The sequence below is a fragment of the Lissotriton vulgaris genome, chromosome 7, assembly GCF_964263255.1.
Source record: "Lissotriton vulgaris chromosome 7, aLisVul1.2, whole genome shotgun sequence".
Lineage (NCBI taxonomy): Eukaryota > Metazoa > Chordata > Amphibia > Caudata > Salamandridae > Lissotriton > Lissotriton vulgaris.
This window is the reverse complement of record NC_141695.1, coordinates 802,149,468-802,170,444: the sequence shown is the minus strand read 5'-3', so window position 1 is coordinate 802,170,444 and position 20,977 is coordinate 802,149,468.

Here is a 20,977-nt window from a genome sequence, read left to right as displayed (position 1 = left end):
GCTGCATCCCTCACAATGCAATCACAAAACATGGTGGCTATCATGCAGTCACATACTCACGCTGCTCATACACAGGAACATTGCTCGCTAGGAAGGAGCAGGAGCGACTGCTCCTGGGAAGCAGCAGTAGGGCAGGGGGGAGGAGTGGGGGTTTTTAAAAACAAAAATATTTACCTGCTGGCCAGCTGCCAGAGCATCCCCTCCGTCCTCTTCCTGGCTTCTTGTCTGCAAAGGAAGCAGGAAGCACCAGCCTCCCAGGCTCCCCTGACCAATCACAATGCTGCATTGCAGCGTTGTGATTGGTCTGAGTGTCAAACCACGGCGCTCAGCCAGGGAATGGGAGGCAGGGCATGTTCTCCATGCAGGCCTTGATGCAGCCTGCATAGAGAACAAGTAATTAAAAAGTAAAATATGCCAGCAAGGGACTTCGTTTTAGATAGTTACTTATCAAATAGTGATTCTGTGTTAAAACTAATCACAGAAAATTATTGAGTCAATTCAATACTGCAATGATTAAATTTAAGGAAATTTTTACTAAGAGCATTAAACCAACCAAAATGAGTAAATACTCCACAAAGTAGAGATGAGAGAGACACAGAGTAATTATTCTTTTGATAAAAAAGATTTTTTATATATAGATTGCTTGACAAGTCATAAGGGTACAACATTAATGGTTGAAATACAGTGCTAAACAAATGAAAAAAAGGGGATATACAAAAGACAACCTATAGTTCATTTGCAAAAAAGTCCAATCCTATATCAGTTAAAAGATGACATCTATTCAATTACAATAGGATAATCATCTGTGTAAGTTAATCATAAACAAAGAAAAAGGACTGAATGGTCGACGTTTCGGTCTTCGGTGGAACTGATCCTTAAGACCTTCTTCAGGACAGTACAATGTGCAAACAGTTTTGACCCTTCACTGTGTGGTTCAAATATGACCTTGAAGGTTTCCAAACCAATAGGGACGATTTCCTATGGTGATCCTAGATATATATTTTCTGTTGAAAAACAAACAAAGGACCACTATACGCTGTTTCTGTGGTTCAAAATGTCCCAATTTAATGGACTTAGTCTGTCCGGTTCTTCAGACTTTCGAAATAATCTCCTCCAGCACTGGCTATCAGGGGTTCACGGTATACGGCAAGCAAGGTGATCTCTCATCTCTACTTTGTGGAGTATTTACTCATTTTGGTCGGTTTAATGCTCTTAGTAAAAATGTCCTTAAGTTTAATCATTACAGTATTGGATTGACTCAATCATTTTCTGTGATTAGTTTTAACACAGAATCACTATTTGATAAGTAACTATCTAGAAAACGAAGTCCCTTGCTGGCACGTTTTAGTTTTTAATTACTTGTATTGACCCAAGCTCGCAAGGGTTTATTGGGTTTTCCCACCCCTCTTTCTAATGCATGGAGAACATGCAATGACAGCAGAACAGATCTGCCCTTCCCCACCCGCTGACGCCGCAGCAGGAACAATAACAAGATGATAATAACATAGAGTTAAAATCATTCTATATTTCCTTTTTTTCCACTGCATAAAGCAGTCTGGCGACACTCCTCCGCCTTAGAGGAGGAGCCACCACTGGGCAGGAGCAGAGTTGAGACGGATGGTGGCATAGAAGGCACAGGTTGAGTATCTGGAGCATCGATTCCCTAGTGCAATTCAAAGCTGTTGATGGAAGCTACACTGAAGCCTGAATGTCCACTGAGGTTATCTAAACTCTCACCAGCCATACATGGATAGCACTAAAGGCTATGTGAGTCATATCTTTGTAGACTTTTGTGGTTGAAAAGTCTTGCCATAAAAAAACAACTTCTGCTTGCCTTCCAAAAAATACAAGGAGGTGGTTTTCGTTGTAGTGTGTGGATATGCAAAATTAAATAAATAAAGAGAAACAAAAGTAGAAAGATGTCAACTAAATGTGGAGGGCATGCCCTTCAATAACATTTTTAAATGTAAAGCTTCACACTGGTCTGCCATTTTGGAACAGTAAAAAATAGAGTATAGAGAATACTGTTTCAAAATGGAGGCATGGTTTTGAAGCTTTCAGCAGTGATGCCTAGCGGTTTGCACAAGAACGTTGTAGTCCAGTAGCAATGGCAGCAGAGCTGCTGGTACTCACATTGCTCAATTAGCAGCAGTCTGCAGTGGCAGATGAGCACTTGGGGGATGAACTAAAGGAAATATCTCTTGTGGTTGGATTTCTCTGGATTCAGAATAACACAGATTACGAAGGCAAAATACTGCAACATTTTGTGTGAAATGCCCAGACACACCGGCCCAGTGATACAAAAACGGAAATACATTTCTTTGAAATCGCTCTCGGTAACAGACGTTCCACCAGTTATTTATATTGGTAATCGTCACCTTTGCTTAACCCCCTCACCCTGCTTTTGCTTAACCGACCATTTCTTTATTAGCTCCTAATGGCTAGGTCTGTGGGGTTACAACACCTGAGAGGAAACCTGCAAGACAGCCCTACTATTTAATCACTGAGGTGGCTCGAATGACTGGCTATTGAGTGCACTGACGAAGAAATGGAGTTGATTACACCATAGTGAATGTATATTACTATGTAAGAAATAGTAAATAAACGCATTGATAGAATAGAGGTCTATGGCCTCTCCTTCGAAGTGTCTGTAAAACTGACCTTTTGTACTGAGTTTTTGTACTGAAGTTTGACCCTTTGTCCTGAATATTTTACAGTCATGTCCAGAATTTGCTTCCATGTCAGTTGGTCACCCTACACACACTGTGATGACAACACACTCACACAACAGAAGACAATTATACATGCAGTTACGGACACACACACACACACACACACACACACAAACACACAAACACACAAACACACACAGACTGGATAATGTATTTGATTTGAATGCTGTTGAAAGAAGCCGGGGCAAATATGAATGATGGATCACCACATTTGTGCACAGCATGTGTCTATGATTTATGTGGAATGGCGTGTCACCGTTCAGCAGCAACTGCACAGCCAGGGAGGAGAGGAAACGAGCGGCGCTCTGCCAATCATCCATCTGCACTGTCAATCTTCTGCACCAACCTTGCATCGGCACCTGCCACCCCGCTGCACCTGCCACCCCTCTGCACCGACCACCCCTCTGCGCCGGCCACCCCTCTGTGCCAGCCAGCCCTCTGCGCCGGCCAACCCTCTGCGCCAGCCACCCCTCTGCACCTGCCACCACACCGGCCACCCCTCTGCACCAGTCACCCCTCTGCACTGGCCTCCCCTCTGCATCGGCCACCCCTCTGCACCTGCCACCCCACCGGCCACCCCTCTACACCAGTCACCCCTCTGCACCGGCCCCTCTTCTGCACCGGCCACCCCACCGGCCACCCCTCTGCACTGGCCACCGGCCATCGCTCTGCACCAGCCACCGATCTGCACCAGACACCCTTCTGCACCAGCCACCCCCCTGCACCAGCCACCCCCTGCACCAGCCACCCCCCTGCACCAGCCAACCCCCTGCACCAGCCACCCCTCTGCACCAGCCACCCCTCTGCGCCGGCCACCCCTCTGCTCCGGCCACTCATCTGCGCCAGCCACCCCTCTGCACCTGCCGCCCCCCTGCACCGGCCACCCCTCTCTACTGGCCACCACTCTGCACCGGCCACCCCTCTGCACCTGCCACCCCACCGGCCACCCCTCTGCACCGGTCACTCCTCTGCACCGGCCACTCCTCTGCACTGGCCACCCCACCGGTCACCCCTCTGCACCGGCCATCGTTCTGCACCAGCCACCCCTCTGCACCTGCCACCCCACTGCACCTGCTACCCCTCTGCGCCGGCCACCGCTCTGCACCGGCCACCCCTCTGCACCTGCCGGCCCACTGCACCTGCTACCCCTCTGTGCCGGCCACCCCTCTGCACCGGCCACGCCTCTGCACCGGCCACGCCTCTGCACCGGCCACCCCTTTGCCCCAGCAGTCCCAGTGCTTCTTTACTGACCATTCCATTGCAATGAGTATGGCTCTGATCTGCGAGACCACTCTGCTGCACTGATCGTCCCTCTTCACCAAGCACTGTATCCACTGACCATCGCTCTGCACTGGTCATTATACAGCCGCAGACATCCCTTGCTCCGACCACCCTCTGCACTAACCACTGTGCTCCACAGGCCAATCTCTACGCCGTCCACCCCGTTACAACGAGCCTCCCTCTGCACGGATTGTCGCCATCCTGCTGCAGCCCCCTTGCTTCTACATCAACTTTCTGTGTTCATGGCACATCCTCGGCTGCGCCCACCAGAAAATATGACATGAGAGCTGGGGGCGGGTAGTGAGGGAGGGGGGGAGGGGGGGCAGAGACATCTGCAATCAAGCACATGGAAACATGGACAGGCAAAGATAGTTCTTGCAGAGGGGGACGTGGAGACTTATCCTCTCACGAAAGCCGCGTTTTCAAAGAAACGTCCAGCACTGAGCCCCTTCTGACATTAGCATCTCTGACCGGACCTTCGAGCTGGGGAGCCCCCGGGGTCTTGGCTGCACCACTGGTGTCTTAGACCTCCAGACCCCTGCCATGGAGGATGAGCCTGCCTTTTAAACCAATATTTCCTATTCCTAACATGCAAGGGGTGAAGTGATGCACGTCTGCTCTACTCTGGTGCAGGCCCGGTTCCAGGAATTTTTATTTGGGTGGGCCAAGGGTGCATTTGGGTGGGCCACTGCGAGCTCGATTTTTTGGATATATGTCTAGGCAGGCCTGCTTAAGGGCCCTCCTTTTTCTCTTCCTAGTCTTACAAGGCCAAGTAAAACACACTCTTTCCCAAATCTCTTTCTAAATGTGATCACTCTCAAAAAGTGTTTTTTCCATGTAATGTCCCCTTGATGGAAAGAGCAGGTTTCTGAGGTGGGAGTACCAGGCAAGGGACACTTTTCGGGCTCCCTCTGTGCGAGCCGTCAGGGAGAATCCCTCTTCATTACTACCTCCACCTGACCCCGGACTCTGCAACGCACTCCCTTACAGGCTTGATTATCCACTTCTCCTCTCCAGTGCACCTTATCTCACAAATGACCTTGAGTCCCAGCCCCATATCAGGCACCATTGGGCTCCACGTTAATTTTTCCCGGTAAAAACATTAGGAAAATCACCTTCAAACTTAAAACATTGAATATAGCAGTGAATATAATTAGCACGCACTTTAAAGTATTATCCACAGTAGCCCTTATGACCCGACTGCTAATTAAATAAACAAAAACAGAAAGGCCGGCTTCAGCGCTAATGTGAGTCTTTTTTGGCGCTGCACCAATAACCTCTTTCTCCGTAAATACCTTTACTCCCACCTTCCAACAGTGCCCCTCATCTCCCAATGCCCCCCTCTATTGACCTCCTACTTGGATTCCCTCAAAGCCATGCCACATGCCACAAGTGCCCCTCATCTCCCCATAGCCCTCCCCCTATTGACCTCCTCCTCGGATTGCCTCAATGCCACTCTCCACCAGTGCCCCTCATCTCTCCCTAACTCCCCCCTCCACCCCATGACATCTTCCTCGGATTCCCTCACTGCCACCCTCCACCCGTGCCCCTCATCGCTCCATAGCCCCTCACACTACCTCCTCCTCGGATTCCCTCACTGCCACCCTCCAACTGTGCCACTCATCTTTACGTAGCCCCTCTCTCATATGCATTTCATTTGTCGCATAGCACTACTCATATCAGTGTAGTGTTTGTCAGTACTTTACACAATGCACACATTATACAGAGACGATGAATCATATAAGTATGTAAATCAGTCTACAGGGAATGTCACATAAGCCAATGAGGATTACAAGGTCTATGAATCACATGTCATCCATACTGGTGGGCAGGATATTTTCAGAGGGTTTGGTCTGGGGAAACAACCGTAGGATTTAAAGAGTATTCCATGGGGGTCAGCTTTACTGATAAAAATGTATATTTGCCCAAACATACTCATTTTAACAACATTAGAATAACGAAAGACTGAGTAAGTTCTAACTATATCACAAAACCAAAAAAGCGAAGTTCTAACTATACCATTCATGTTTGTAGGCAGCTCTTTGATGACAGTTCATAGGTCACTGTCCTATGTTTGGATTGTAACTTCTGAACTGCAAGTGACACAAGGATCTCTGTGACAAAGGCAGTAACCCACTGAGCTATTCAGGGTCAGAGCACCGGCAGTTCTTTTGAAGGGGCCTCGAAACGGGTTTCTTTCTGGCTCTGTTTTGTGTGCTGGTCACAGGTAGTGCGTTATTTTCCGAACTGCAGTGACAGCAGTCTGCTGTCACTGCAGTCCGGAAATAAAGTGCCAGGGCACAAAACAGAGCCCGATAGAGACCCGTTTCGAGACAGCAGGCACATCAATGTACCCTGCTCACACTACTCACAAGTGGAATGTTACGGCATGACGTCATGCCAGGTGAGCGTTGTAGGGGGAAGGGAAATCCTTTAAAGAGAGTCATTTTCTCTCTGGATTTCCCTTCTCTTTTTGAAACTCAGGAGCAGCAACATTGTTTTGATGTCACTGGTGCTTTAAGTGGAAGCTTTTGCAATTATATACAACCCATAGTTGCTGTTATTTATCTTATGCAACTAACAACCATTGATAAAGCCAATAGTCCTGACTTGTAGGATTGATGTTATTTGTTGTATCAAATACCTGGATGCAACAACTGAAACAGCAAAATACAAGTCGGGACGCACACTGCTAAACACAGATTTTTACCGTACTGTTTTTAAGCCACGTCCTAAATTACATTGGCCACGCCCCTTTGAGAGACCCCCCCAGTTTTTTCATCCCACTCAAAGCCCTGGAGCTATCCACGTAAAATACAGTTCATCTGCATTTGAAAACTACTAAGAGACAAATTATTGCTCTCCAGCAGGATCATTAATCACCAGCGTTATCTGGGCATTTTGTATCGTTTTATTGTTGTCCTGCATTGGCCATGATAATGATAAAAACTGTTTAAATGAAGCACACACGTGTGTGTCCTGCTGGGCCTGTGCAGATTTTAAAAAGAAAAATATATAGTAGCACATTCTCTTACCTACTCCATTAGTCAAAGTTTGTGTCACAGTCTTTTGTGATAAGCCACTGCAGGGGTCAGGAAAGGTGAATAGTAATAAACAAACTTCTTTTCTACTGTGCTGCATAGAAAAATAAATATCAACGCAGCAGGACAGTAAGCAAAGGTTACCAAAAGTGACCCTTGTCAAAGAAAGGGTTTGTCGCCTTTCGCCATGCAGAGATGAAGGGGTGACAAAATAAACAAAGCCTCGTTAACATATACATGGTCTTGTAAAGACGTGTGAAGTACTCAGGCGTTGCTGCGATCATCTCTAAAACTGTCTGTGTGTGCGCTCCCCTCGGCCCGGGCTGACACACGCGACGGGGGAGGGTTGAAGCACTTAGATCCCAAAGACGCCTGCCTTCAGGCCCTCACTGCGAGGGCCAAAGATCCTGTTTGGGTGGGCCAGGCTCATGTTTGGGTGGGCCTGGCCAACCCGGCCCACCCGCTAGAACCGGGCCTGCTCTGGTGGCGTCCACTTACGGTCAGGTGAGAAGCACTGTTCGGTCCTTTAATTCCCGTCTGCTCTGTACCAATGCGTCTCACCAGATTACAATGAACAACATTTGCCGCCTCTTCTCAATACCGAACAAGAGCAGTAAGAACTAGGGACATGCAGCCTAGCTAAGATGCTCTCCATGGAGGGCACACAACAAGGCGGGGTTTCTCCTGGCTACTAATGAACCTTGAGGGGTAAACAACCTTTACAACGAAACTTTTACAACGCATTGCGCTGGGGGGCGCTCTAAGATAGGGAATAGGTTTAATGTACTATCCAACACCTTCCCTACTATCCACGGGGACTGGAGTTGGAATAGTAAATTAAATTATTCACTATCCAGCGCCCCAAAGCACTATGCGTTGTAAAGGCATGCATTGTAAAAACCGCGTTGTAAAGGCATGCGTGGTAAAAGCATGCGTTGTAACGTCATACATCCAACCTTGAGGTATCCACAGAGAGGGACACATCGCTTCAAACTCACCTAGGACAAGCCAGAGACACAAGATCAAACCCATCCATGAGACATCTCTGGGGTAATCTGCAACCAGCAAGGGAGGCAGTTCATGGAGAATGAGTATATACAACAAATGAGCGAGGGCATACAGGCCTGGCTAATGAGTATATAGCGCGCTCATAATCAGACAAGACCAGTGAAATAAGGATATAAACACAGACAAGAATGCAGGGTGAAGGCCACGTGAGCAGATGCCCCTGCAGAAGCCCCCTACAGTTCGAAGCTTTCAAAGACCTCACCGTGCTCAGACGGCTTTAGAATCGGTGACAATGGGGATTTGGGGGGGTAGCCGACCATCGGGAGGCTTGCCCCCCGGGGGAATTTTGGGCAATAGGGGGGGTAGAGGGGGTCCGCCGACATCAGGACGAGGTTTTGGGCTGGTTGAACTTCAGGAGTGTGGTTGGGATGCTTTTGGGCTGCCTTTGGGCTTGGGCCCATAAAGCCGGACCCTTTGTGTCACTGCCCACTATTTGGTGCAGTGACACGGCAGCCGGTGGGCAGTTGGGACACGAGTTTTTTGTTTGTAGGCCTTGTTGTGGGTATTTAACTTTCTGGCAGCTGAGGCGGTAGCGGATCGTAGGCTTACCAGGTCCATGGTGCGGCGGTGATTTGCGGCGGTGGGGAAGAACGAGGTGTAGCAGAGCCACGTCATGGCAGCGCTGCGCGATCCCCGGGTGTAGGACGCTTTATGGCTACTAGGAGAGGCGGGCCGCATGGACTTGGTGCGGCCGATCTCCAGGCAGCAGTGGTGGCCTGTGAGCCACCGCGGTCTCGGCCACGAGTGGCTGCATGTGGTGAGAGGGGGAGCGGAGGAGCGAAGGGCGGGGGAAGCGGGGAAGCGAAGCACCGCGTCGGAAGGCGCGTGGAGGCACAGGGGGAGTAAAGGGAAGAAGGTGCGCAAGGCCCTGGAGTTTGTGGATGCGGCAGGAGGGAGGGGGGAGGCATCTGGGGGGAGCAGGGGAGGGAGAGCTAGTCCGGCGAGACGCACCTGCGTGCCGAGCAGGCAACAAAGCCCTTGACGGTTCAACGGCGGCTTTCTTCACTACCCCTGAACTTTCTCTACTGATGAGGGATATAAATCCCGAAACCCAGGCCATGTCTTGGGTCTAGAGATGATTGAACTTTCTAGAACAGACTTGCACCAACAAAAGTGATATACTTTGAACTTTCCGGTTCTTTGTGCTATTCGCACTACAAATACCAGGATGCAGAGGGGCGAAACGGTGGAGAGGCCAGCAGTGTCGCGCCCATCTTTGTTTCTACTTAAGGGTTTTTGCGAGCCCCCAAGCTGACAAGTTTTTTGGAGACGCACCTGCATGCCGAGCAGGTAACGAAGCCCTTGACGGTTCTACGGCGGCTTTCTGCACCACCCCTGAACTTTCTCTACTGATGAGGGATATAAATCCCGAAACCCGGGCCATGTCTCGGGTCAAGAGATGATTGAACTTTCTAGAACAGACTTGCACCAACCAAGGTGATATACTTTGAACTTTCCGGTTCTTTGTGCTACTCGCACTATAAATACCAGGATGCAGAGGGGTGATCCGGTGGAGAGGCCAGCAGTGTCGCGCCCATCTTTGTTTCTAGTCCGGCGAGGGACTTGGTGGCAGGAAGGTCGGGGGAGGCGAGTGGGGGGGGCCAGGGGGACAGGGAATGTCTGCGGGCGGGGGAACAGGGGGTGGTGGTCTGGACCTGGGAGGAGGGGGGAGGACATGGCGGCTGGAGGTGGGGGGGCACAGGGGGGTGCTGGGGTCCCACGGGAGGACCGGGGGGAAGAGCAGCCGGAAGGAGGGAGAGGCGATGCTGGGGGGCGGGGTCCCCGCTCCTAATAGAGGAATCTGAGCTGGAGGAAGGGGAGGGTGGGAGGGACTGGAGGGGGGAGGCGGGTGTGGACGCGGAGTTGGACTGGGGGTCGTCGTCTTCCAAGGAAGGGGTGAGCGTGGTAGGCCCGAGCAGGACGCCGTCGCTGGGGCGGGTGCGGGGTGGGGGGGGGAGGGCCGTGGTGAAGGGGCAGGGGGGGTTGGCTCCCAGTGGGGCGGGGTAGAGAGGCAGGAGGTCGGGGGAGCATTGGGATGGGGGTGCGGTGGGGGTGTGGGGTCAGGTTGGGGGGGCAGTGGGCCGCAGGGGTGGATTTGGGAGTGGGGGTGGGGAGCGAGGGGTATCAGGCGCAGCGAGGAGGACATTCATCAGGGTGGGGGAGGGGGGCGTTGCGGGGTTGTGGCGAGGGTGGCGCGTGGGGAGGAGAGGGCGGGTTTTTTCACCCTGGCATGCTGGACTCCACTTGTTTCCCTTGGCAGGAGCGACTGGTGAGGCGCTCGGGTGAGCAGCATGCGGCTCCGGTCCACCGAGAGGATGGGGCGGCTCAGCCTGGTATGGGCGGTCACGCTCCAGCGAGGGACCTGGCAGTTGACCGTAGCGGACGGAGGTGGGAGATGTCCCTGCCGGTCCCACCCTGAAGGGTCGTGACGGCCGCCGGGGGTAGGGGGATGCTTGTGGATGCGCATGTTTCTGAATTTGGTGCGAGTGCAGCGGAGGGGCAGGGGAGGAGTGGATCTGTATGACTTGATGAGGGTGTGTAGAGAGACGGCGGGGTTGAGCAGGCTGAAACCCCTGGGGGGGGGGCGGGAGTGCCGGGATGCTGGTGCGGGGGAGTCTGAGGAGGAGGGGGAGATTCAGGAGGGGGGGGTCGAGTAACCTTGTTGACATTGTGTTACAGGTAAGGTCAAGGCAATACACGCCCAGAGTGACGGCCCCCTCAGCTCCACTTGTTAGGCGGCGGGACCCAGCGCGTATGTCGACCTTGATGCCAGGTAAGGCGGAAGACGGAGTGGGGAGTGGCAAGCGGCGCTGCGCACAGTTGTCGGTGGGGACGGACACGGGGGTGAGGACGGGGGGCGGCTGGTAAAAGGCTGGTACGTGCAGGACGCGGGGTGGGTACACACGGCGCAGCGGCGGGTGGCGTCGGGTCGGGCGGAAGTGGCAAGACAGCGGCGGTTGGCGCAAAGGACACGACGGGTTGGGGGAAGGAGAGTTGTGTTGTGCCGGTGCGCAAGTTGCCGTATATGGGGGTGACTAAGCCGCTGGAGGCGCACCTCTCGCTGGTGAGGAAGGAGAAGATTTGGAAGGGGGAGTACATAGACATCCTGAAGCTACTGCACAGGGAGTTGATGTCTAAAGAGGGGTCTAAAGAGGAGGAGCAGGAACTGGCGAGGCGACCAAAGGTGCCCCTGGCGCTAGACAATTGGTCAGCGGCGTTTCTCATATACGCAAGTGTGTATTGTGAGAAGTTTCTGGATCAGGGGGCAGGTGACCTATGGCAGTTTCGCTTGGTCGCATTATGATGAGGAGTTCCGGGCGCGCATGGCGGCCGACCCGGAGGCGAAAAGGGGGGAGCTGGATTCCGACTTATACCAGCAGACGATGGGCGGGGGCAAGTTTGGGCGCACCGTCTATACAGCCAGCGGTTTGCCAATGGTGTCAACCCCCTTTTCAGCCCGCCCCATCCACGGGGGGTGGGGCAGGGTGAGTCCGCCAGGCAGAGCACAGTCGGGGCTTGCTGGGATTTCAACAGAGGGGCGTGCGGGCGGACAGTGTGCCGTTTCCGGCACGATTGCTCCAAATGCGGGCGGCGTCACCCAGTGGTGCGTTGCTGGGGGGTCGGGGGCCCTCTGGAGCAGCAGACCCCAGAGGGAGGAGCACAGACCGGGGGGGTGCAAGGTGGCGGGCGGGGGGGAGGTCGGGGGGGGAGCCAGAGCTTTGGGAAAAGGCTCGTACGCCGGTTAGGTTGGAACGGATGGAGCCCTGGCTAGCGGCATATCCACGGGCGGAGGATGCTGGGGTGTTGCATCGCGGTTTTTGGGAGGGATTTCGGATGGGCTATGAGGGCCCGCGGATTGCGCGCTGGGCGGGCAATCTCAAGTCAGTGAATGCGCACAAGGGAATTGTGCGGGAGAAGCTTTTCAAGGAGGTCAGGGAGGGCAGGATGGCGGGCTCATTTTCAGAGCCGCCACTGCCGGGTTCGATCATCTCCCCCAACGGAGTGGTGCCCAAAAAGGAGCCTGCCCAATTCAGGCTGATACAACACCTATCATGGCCTGAAGGGGAGTCGGTGAATGATTACATTTCGGCGGAACTGGCGTCGGTGTCCTACTCGTCGGTGGATGTGGCGCGGAGGCTCGTGTCGGCGGTGGGGCAGGGCGCTTTGATGGCGAAGTGTGAAGTCAAGACGGCTTTCCGTTTACTCCTGGTCCACCCGGTGGATCACCAGCTGTTGGGGATTCAGTTTGATGGGAGCATTTTTGTGGACAAGGCGCTGCCTATGGGGTGCTCCATCTCGTGCACGTTGTTTGAGCGTTTCAGTTCCTTCTTGCAGTGGGTTTTTTCCAGGCGCACAGGCTCTGAGACAGTGACGCATTACCTGGATGACTTTTTCCTGGTGGGACCGCCCGGTGCGACGGACTGCCAGCAGCAGCTGGACAGTTTGGCTGAGCTGATAGGGGAGTTCGGGGTTCCCCTGGAGCCAGAGAAGGCGCACGGTCCCAGTACGGTGTTGTCCTTTCTCGGTATAGAGCTCGACTCAGCGGCCATGGAAGCACGCCTGCCGGAGGCAAGAGGTCGGCAATGGTGGCCTTAGAGGATGGAATGCTGGCGAAAAGGAAAGTGACGGTACGGGAGGTTCAGGTGCTGTTGGGGCATCTGAATTTTGCGTGTCACGTGGTGCGGGCGGGACGAACGTTTTGCCGTCGGTTGGGGATGGCGTTGTCCGGTTTGACCCTTCCTCATCACCATGTGCGCCTATCGGTGGAGATGAAAGAGGATTTGTGCATGTGGCGGACGTTCCTGGGGTGCTTCAATGGGGTGCCCATGGCGCCAGCGGAGGACTGGGAGTGGGATGTCACGCTGTATTCTGATGCGGCGGGAGTAGGTGGTTTCGGCTTGTACTGGGCTGGAAAGTAGTGCGCGGAGCAGTGGCCGCCGCAGTGGCAGGCGGGGGGGGCGTAGCATTGCGTTCTTGGAGATGTTCCCGGTGCTGGTGGCGGTCACGGGTCGGTCGGCGGAGCTGGCGCACAAGCGGATACTGTTCCGGGTGGACAACATGTCCGTCGTGCAGGTAGTGAACAGGCAGTCGCTGCCGGATCCGCAGGTGTTGAAGTTGATGAGAGTGTTTGTGTTGCGCTGCCTGGAGAATGACATTCTGTTTTGTGCGCGCCACGTCCCTGGGGTGGACAATGACATTGCGGATGCTTTGTCTCATTCACAGTGGCAGAGGTTCCATGGGCTAGCCACGGAGGCGGAGGAGGTCAAGACGCCGGTCCCGCGGGAGCTATGGTCGATGGGCGAAGCCGGGTCGTTCAGCTGGTGAAGGCGTCGATAACGGACTCTACCTGGAAGGCTTATGCACAGGCCTGGGAGGAATTTCTTCTGTCTGGCGCAGTAAGGCGAGGGGATCGGTGGCAGCGCGAGGAGCAGGTGGTGCGGTTCATGTTGGAGCTAATGGACAAAGGTTTGTCGCGGGTGACGATGGCGGACAAGCTGTCGGCGGTGGCGTTCATGGGGAAACTGTGGTGGGGTACCCTCCGTCGGCAGGGGAGTTGGGGGCTCGATTGCTGGAGGGGTGGGCAAGGGAGAGGGGTGCGAAGGTGCGGCTGCGTCGTCCTATCACGGTAGCATTACTGGGGCGAATCCTTGGCGCGCTGCCCTCAGTGTGTAGGGATGGGGGCGAGACGGTCTTGTTTTCCACCCTCATGTCTTGGCTGTTTTTTGGAGCGTTCCGGGTGTCGGAGTTGGTGGGCACGAAAAAGGGGCGGGGGTGATGTGGGAGGAAGTTGAGATTCGGGCCCGGGAGGTGGCGGTGCGCTAGCGATGCTCCAAGACGGACCAACGGGGGGTGGGGACATGTGTGGTGTTGGGCCCAGGCGGACCGGAGGAAGTGTGTCCCATGGCGTGGGGGCGGCAGTTGGTGGTGAGGAGGCGTGAAGGGGAGGGGGAAGTGTTTGATCGGCGAGGCGGCGGCAGAGTGACGGCGGCTCAGGCGTTTTGGGTTCTGCGGCACGCCCTGCGGTACATGGGTGAGGACCCAATGGCTTTCTGAACGCATTCTTTCTGGGTCGGGCGACGACGGAAGCGGCACGGAATGGGTGGGGGACGGCGGAGATAAAGCGACTGTGGAGATGGAAGTCGGACTGCTACCAGACATACGTTAGGATGGGGGGGGTAGATGGGGGGCTTTGAGCTGCTTTTCGCTTTCTGACATGTGTGTCTTTACAGGTGCTGTGGCGGGGCCGGAGGTGGCAGTTTTGAATATTTACATTGTGGGACACTCATTTGTCAAGCGGGCAGAAAGGGCTGTGTGGGACAGACATCAAAAACTCAACTTGGAATTGGATGACAGATTGTTTCATTGTCATTGGCGGGGCAAGGGGGGCATGCGTTGGCATGAGTTATGCCTTTGTTGAATACGGTAGTCAGGGGAGGTGTGTGCCCGGATGTGGTGGTGATACATTTGGGCGAGAATGACCTTGTGCAGTGTAAGGGCCTTGCGTTGGTAAAACAAATGAAGAGGGATCTGCTGGAAATCAGGGAGCAATGGGCAGGTAATTTGGTCTGAATTTATCTCCAGGTGGGTATGGAGGGGAGCAGAGTGCCCCGGGGCTATTGACAGGGCTAGGCGGAAGATTAACAGAGAGATGAGGGACTTCTGTGACAGGGAAGGGATAGGTAGGATGGAACACCCGGAGTTGAGGTACGGGGCAGTGTACTTCTTCAGGGAGGATGGGGTGCACCTTTCGAGGTATGGAATGGAGTTGTGCATTGTGCAGTTGAAGGAGGCGGTGAATGGGGCTCTGGGAGTGCACAGGAATCCTAGGCGGTACAAAAGGGGGTGGTGATGGACGGAGCATCTGAATCAATCAAACACTCAAAATATCTGGGTTTAATTCATCACTGTTCTTTAGCCCACTCTGCCACCCCAGTTCAGACATGGCTATATGCAAATCGGTCTGACCCTGTGCCTCATGGGAACAGTCCAGCCCGAACTGCCAAGCCATGTCTTCCCTGGACCGGAAACAAGCATCCGAGGACCGGTTTTTGGCATTCCAGCCGTCTTCAGCCCGGCTTGCTTGAATCCAGTGGCAAAGTGAGCAAAGGACTCACGTCTGAGCATACCCTGCAACACACTTATGGCGGCCAAAAGCGGTACAAAAGGGGGTGGTGATGGACATGCATATAGCCATGTCTGAACTGGGGTGGCAGAGTGGGCTAAAGAACGGTGATGGATTAACCCCAGATCTTTTGACTGGGTGTGAGTGTTTGATTGATTCAGATGCTCCGTCCATCACCACCCCCTTTTGTACCGCAGGTATCCTATGGGGCAGGAGTCCTATGGGGGGGTCGAAAGTCGCTAAGCGGCTTTCGAGTGGTGCTTTTCCTGGTAAAAGGGGGGGTATTTGCAGGAAGCCTGGGGCTGATTCGATAGTTGGGGGGAGGTCACTGAGGTCATTACAGTTTGTGTGTAGGGGGGTAGGTTGCAGAGGGGATGTTCATGAGGTTGCAATGTCGGGGATCCATTTAGGGGTGGGGGTGGGGGCTGTCAGGCAGTTGTTTATTTAGTGAGCATTAGTTTTCTTCGGCACTGGCCAGGTGGATGAGCTGCAGGGTGCACCTGATTCCAATAAAGCGGCCTTCATCACACTATTCTAGAGTCTGTGTCGATGCTTCCCCCCCCCCTACTGGTGGGCCCTAAAGGGGATTTGGGGGGGTAGCCGACCATCGGGAGGCTTGCCCCCCCGGGGGAATTTGGGGCAGTAGGGGGGGAGGGGGGTACACTGACATCAGGACAAGGTTTTGGGCTGGTTGGGCTTCAGGAGGGCGGTTGGGCTGCTTTTGGGCTGCGTTTGGGCTTGGGCCCATAAAGCCGGACATTTTGTGTCACTGCCCACCATTTGGTGCAGTGACACGGCAACCGGTGGGCAGTTGGGACACTAGTTTTTTCCCACCCACCCTCCCTAGATAAAGGGGTTTTTGTGTTGTGGGTGTTTTTGGGGTAGGTAGTAGGGAGTTTTGTTGGATGATGGTGCACAGGTGGCTATAGGGGTAGGGAAGTGCAGTGGTGTCGCTGGAACAGGTGTGGGTGCTGTGCTCTTTGTGGCGCTTTTCCTCGTGAAAAAGGAGGGGTATTTGCAGGAGGCCTGGGGCTGATTCGATAGTTGGGGGAGGTCACTGAGGTCATTACAGTTTGTGTATAGGGGGTAGGTTGCAGAGGGGATGTTCATGAGGTTGCAATGTTGGGGATCCATTTAGGGGTTGGGATGGGGGGCTGTAAGGCAGTTGTTTATTTAGTGAGCATTTGTTTTGTTCGGCACAGGCCAGGTGGGTGAGCTGCAGGGTGCACCTGATTCCAATAAAGCAGCCTTCATCACACTATTCTGGAGTCTGTGTCAATGCTTCCCCCCCACCCCTACTGGTGGGCCCCAATGCGCCTCACAAAGGCGGGCATGGGGCACAACCCTTGTGTTGTGTTCTTTCTCCATCCGACGCCGCCCAGTGTTCTACGCAGGCAGCTACCCCACCTCAGTACTGATTGGTGGGAACATATGCTGGTGATTTAAACACCAGTGCATTCACAGACGAGGCTATATTTACTTTTATTTGTGCTTTGCAATAAACTAGGAAGACAGAGGAGAAACGGTAACAGCAGCAGTGGAAAGAGTGACAGGGACATTCCTGCGTTATGGAGTCTACACTGGGTTCAGTTTGGCATGGTCGTTCCGCTAGAGGCGGAAGGGGTGGTTTCCAATCTCCTGAACGACAAAGGGCGGAAGCAGCTGATAGGTCAGCTGGGAGGAGAGAGTTACAGACGGCGGACGCTGAGGCACCTGGGAAGCATTGGTTTGATGCTGGAGAGCTTTTATACTGGATTTTTCAAGGTCTAACAAATGTATGCCCCACGGAGGCGTCCTTGGACACCGAAACTGTTAGAGTGTGCGCCAGATAAGGGGCTCAGTGTAGATGAATGACTTTGGAAATGAGGCAGTTGATTTTGAAGCTTGGATGTGAAGCCAGAGACGTTTCTTCAGGAAGGGCCTCTTAAGACACTTTGTTAAACTCTCCTTCAAAAAGCCAAGGACCCTTGAAATAGGATTTTAATAATTCAAAGTAACAATTTCAAGAGACTTTCTTCCTAAGCAAGATTCAAGCATTATCTCCAAAATTACAGGAAAGTGATCAATTAACTGGGATCCCTTCTTCCAAGAAAGTGTTCGCCTACTTAGTGCCACATCTGGATTTGTATCACACGCCAACACTAGAATAGTAGTAATGATTCCGCACAACCTGATTGACGCATTACATTTTTCTCCTGCTGAACAGCAAAAGAGGCCATGGTGCTCTGGATACAATGGAGTCAACCCAAGAGCATGAAGGGTCTCCCGGCAACGCATAAAGCTGCTAGGAGTGGATACTCTGCACGTGGATTAGGGCAGCTCTGCAGGGACAGTTGATACATTAGAGTAGTGTGCAGACTGCCAGTACCAACGGGTAGAGGTGTGGCGCTGAGGCCAGGGCGACTGACGCTGGAATCTGGGGATCACGGTGTGAACCCCGGCGCCGTCGGCAGATAAGCCCAGCACCATGTGACTCTGGGCAATAGCTTGCTTAATCTTCCCGACGGCCCCCAGCGCCTGGAGACCCTTACGGGTGATTGTTCGCGCTTTACAAATGTGGATTATTATTACAAATGTGTATTATTATAACCTGTAAGAGAGTGTGGTGGAAGTGCTGTCCTCTCCTTGACTGTAGCGGCCACTCCACGTACAGTCTTTGATGTTCATGGCAGTCCTCCATAGCGCTCCAAAGTCCAACCATGGGGAGCTAGCTAGCACAAGAGGGGCCCTCTTCCTGGAGCACGCCAGGCCGCAGAGTCCTTCCACCGTTCACGGAGAGTCACACATCAGAAAATATAGGAAATCGAAACCCTGCAATCGAATTAAACCACAGAAACTGATGCCAAATACAAGCCTTGTGAGGCTGAGCCAAGCCTCAGCAGGGGCCAGGATATGCCAGTGGTGTAACTTGGAAAATAAAGACCGACGGCCATGGTCATCTACATTGTGCAGCATTGTCTGGCGACTCTAAGGCTCCCTGTAGAAATATTAGGAGAAAAATAGTACCTCGAGATGGGCGAAAGAGCAGGGAGGCTTCAAATATGCCTGTGTGTGTCACCAGATGAGACAAGGCACACGAGCCAGCTGGAATCTACACGACAGCACTTGTCATTTCATTAGAATTGTATGTGCTCAGCGGATTGACAGAGAGGTGGTCGGAATATAAACGAGTGTGTCTCTGTGGACAGGAACTTCCCCCTTTTCCACCTAGCACTTTGAAATAACCAGAGGTATACACCCAGCTCCATATAAAACAAGCATTGATAAACCCAATAGTTTCTGGCTGTTTTTAGTGCATTTTCTTTGTATTTGTATTGTAGTTGCAGTTCATACTGTGAGTATGTATCAGTAATGCTATGTTTTTGCCTTTGCACTTGTAGTGTGTACGGTAATAGTGGTGTGCAGAGATCACTAGCCAGAGGAAAGGACTGGTTGATTCAGAGGGAAGACAGATAACACCAGCAGGCAGCAAATTACAGGTATTAAGATGTAGGGAAGACAGGAACAGTGTAGCTGACAGATCCGGTAACAGGGACTGGATAAGGAAGAGAACACTAGGATACAGCTAGTGATAACAGGGGAGCCGCAGGCAAGAACTGTGACATCTAAGTAGTCACGGCTTGGGAGCCGGATGAACTGAAATCCAGAGCAAGTGATCAAGGCTGGACTAGAGAACTAAATTCAGCTCTGGCAAAAATCCTCAAACCGGCCTGCTCCATCTCGCTCTTTCCATCCATGCATGTTACGTTACGTTACGTTAAAAGTATTTATACAGCGCACGTACACCAACGGTTTCATGGCGCTCCATCCATTCTCTCTTTCTCTCCTCGTCTCCTTTCCTCTCACTGTGATTGTTTTTTTTTCTCTATGCCCTCCCTCCCTCCCTCTGTCCCTCCCTCCGTCCCTCCCTCCCTTTCTCCCTTTGTGTCTGTCACTCTTAAAGCCTCCCTGCCTGCTGCAATTAACCTCAGGGAGCTGGGGAAAGTGACAGAGGAACCAGGAGCAGCTCTGGGCTTTCAAAATCGACCAAAGGGCTCCAGCCCACCTGGGAAATCCCTGGAGGAATTAAAGGCCTGTCCTGCCCTGCAAGTGCTGTGCCTGAGGGGGGACAAGGGTTGCAGAAAACACCAGGTTTGACAAGGAGGAGACTGAACCAGACAGAGACTGAAAGGGGTGTTGACAAGTGGCGGGTCCTTCGTTTGAGCGGAGGAGCGTTGCCCACTGGTTAAAATGCCCCTCCATGTCCCAAAGTTGACAAATTGGTAATAAAGTTGGTATATTACCATTTTATTCTTCAATATAACCCTGTCCAGATGCTCGCACCATGCCGGGGTGGGGCCGATGCAGAGTGACAGCAGGAGGGAGGAGGGTGGGCTGCCTCTGCACTTTTCAAAGTGTGCATGTCTTTTTGCCCAGCAGTCTTGCTAGCCAGCCAGACATGCGCAGTTTGAAACCTCTAGCCCAATTGTCTTAAGACAGCTGAGTTAGAGTAAGTGCAGGGCCTCCAGTGTCCTTGGGAGTGACGAATGAGGCCACTCCTTCCACTGAGGGCGCTGCTCTCACAGCATGAGAGCAGTGCCAGGATTGGTTAAGGCACTTCTCAAGGGCTCACTCTGCAGGAGGAAAATGTGCAGCAAAGAAAAGGTAGGAGTCAGCCGTGTCGCAGTTTTTTATTTTATTTTTACCCACCACCCTTTTGCCCGTCTCACCACTCCCCATAGATGCCACTAGTGTTGACTAAAGAGTGGGGAGAGAAGTAAACGGATAAATAGCACATTTTTGGGGGGAATATCGATATTTACACATGGAAGTCGAGCAATGATACTCACCATGTCTCAAAGATGGGCGCTGAAGCAGGAGTGGGATTCAAATCCCTGTGACCAGCCGGGCATTAGAAGAGCAGAGAGCAGATGCGATCACAGGAGAAGGAAGTAGCTGTGAAAATCCAACACTGGTGCTTGAGGGGAGGAGCTGTGCATGCTGTGACCAGAAGCTACAGCACTACCTGACTTCTGCTATCAGCCCTGCATGCAGGGAGCTGGGTGTGCAGGAATGATGCCACCTCTGCACTGCAGGATCCTGCTGCAGCCATGGAAGAGGACTGGGGGCTGTGCATGCAGAGACCAGTAATGCCGAGGTTGCACTGAAGGCCAAAGCAAGAAATGCCCAAGAGCAGCACCACTGTCTTACCCCAGTGTGACGCAGCAGAGGTGTGTGCACCAGTGTACACCAACAATGCCATGCCCGCACTGCAGGGCCAGCCAGCGATTCCATACATGATTAAAAAAATACAGTTGTTTTTATTTCATGCAGTCATGCGACAGTTCTAAAGGGTCCTGACAAGGAACTGAGGGCCAGATGTATCAAAGAGTTGTGCCTTTTCTATGTCAATGGAAAAATGTGTTCATACACATGGCCCAAGGTTATAAGACAACCCACTGCTGTGTGCAGTCACACTCAGGTGCACCCTTACACTTTGCTTCTCTCACATACAAACATTCCAAACCCACAGCAAGAAATACATTACTCACAAACCCACATATGCATGCGTACATTCTTTCAACCAAAGATACAGGCACTACTGTATTGCAGCCAAAACAGAACCAAGTCTTTTCCGTGGTTCTAGGATGTTGATACTACGTGACATATAAACGATACATGAGTAAACATTTATAATACATGATTTATCTTAGAAGCAACTGTACGCAATAGTCATGCGTGTATTGAGCTAA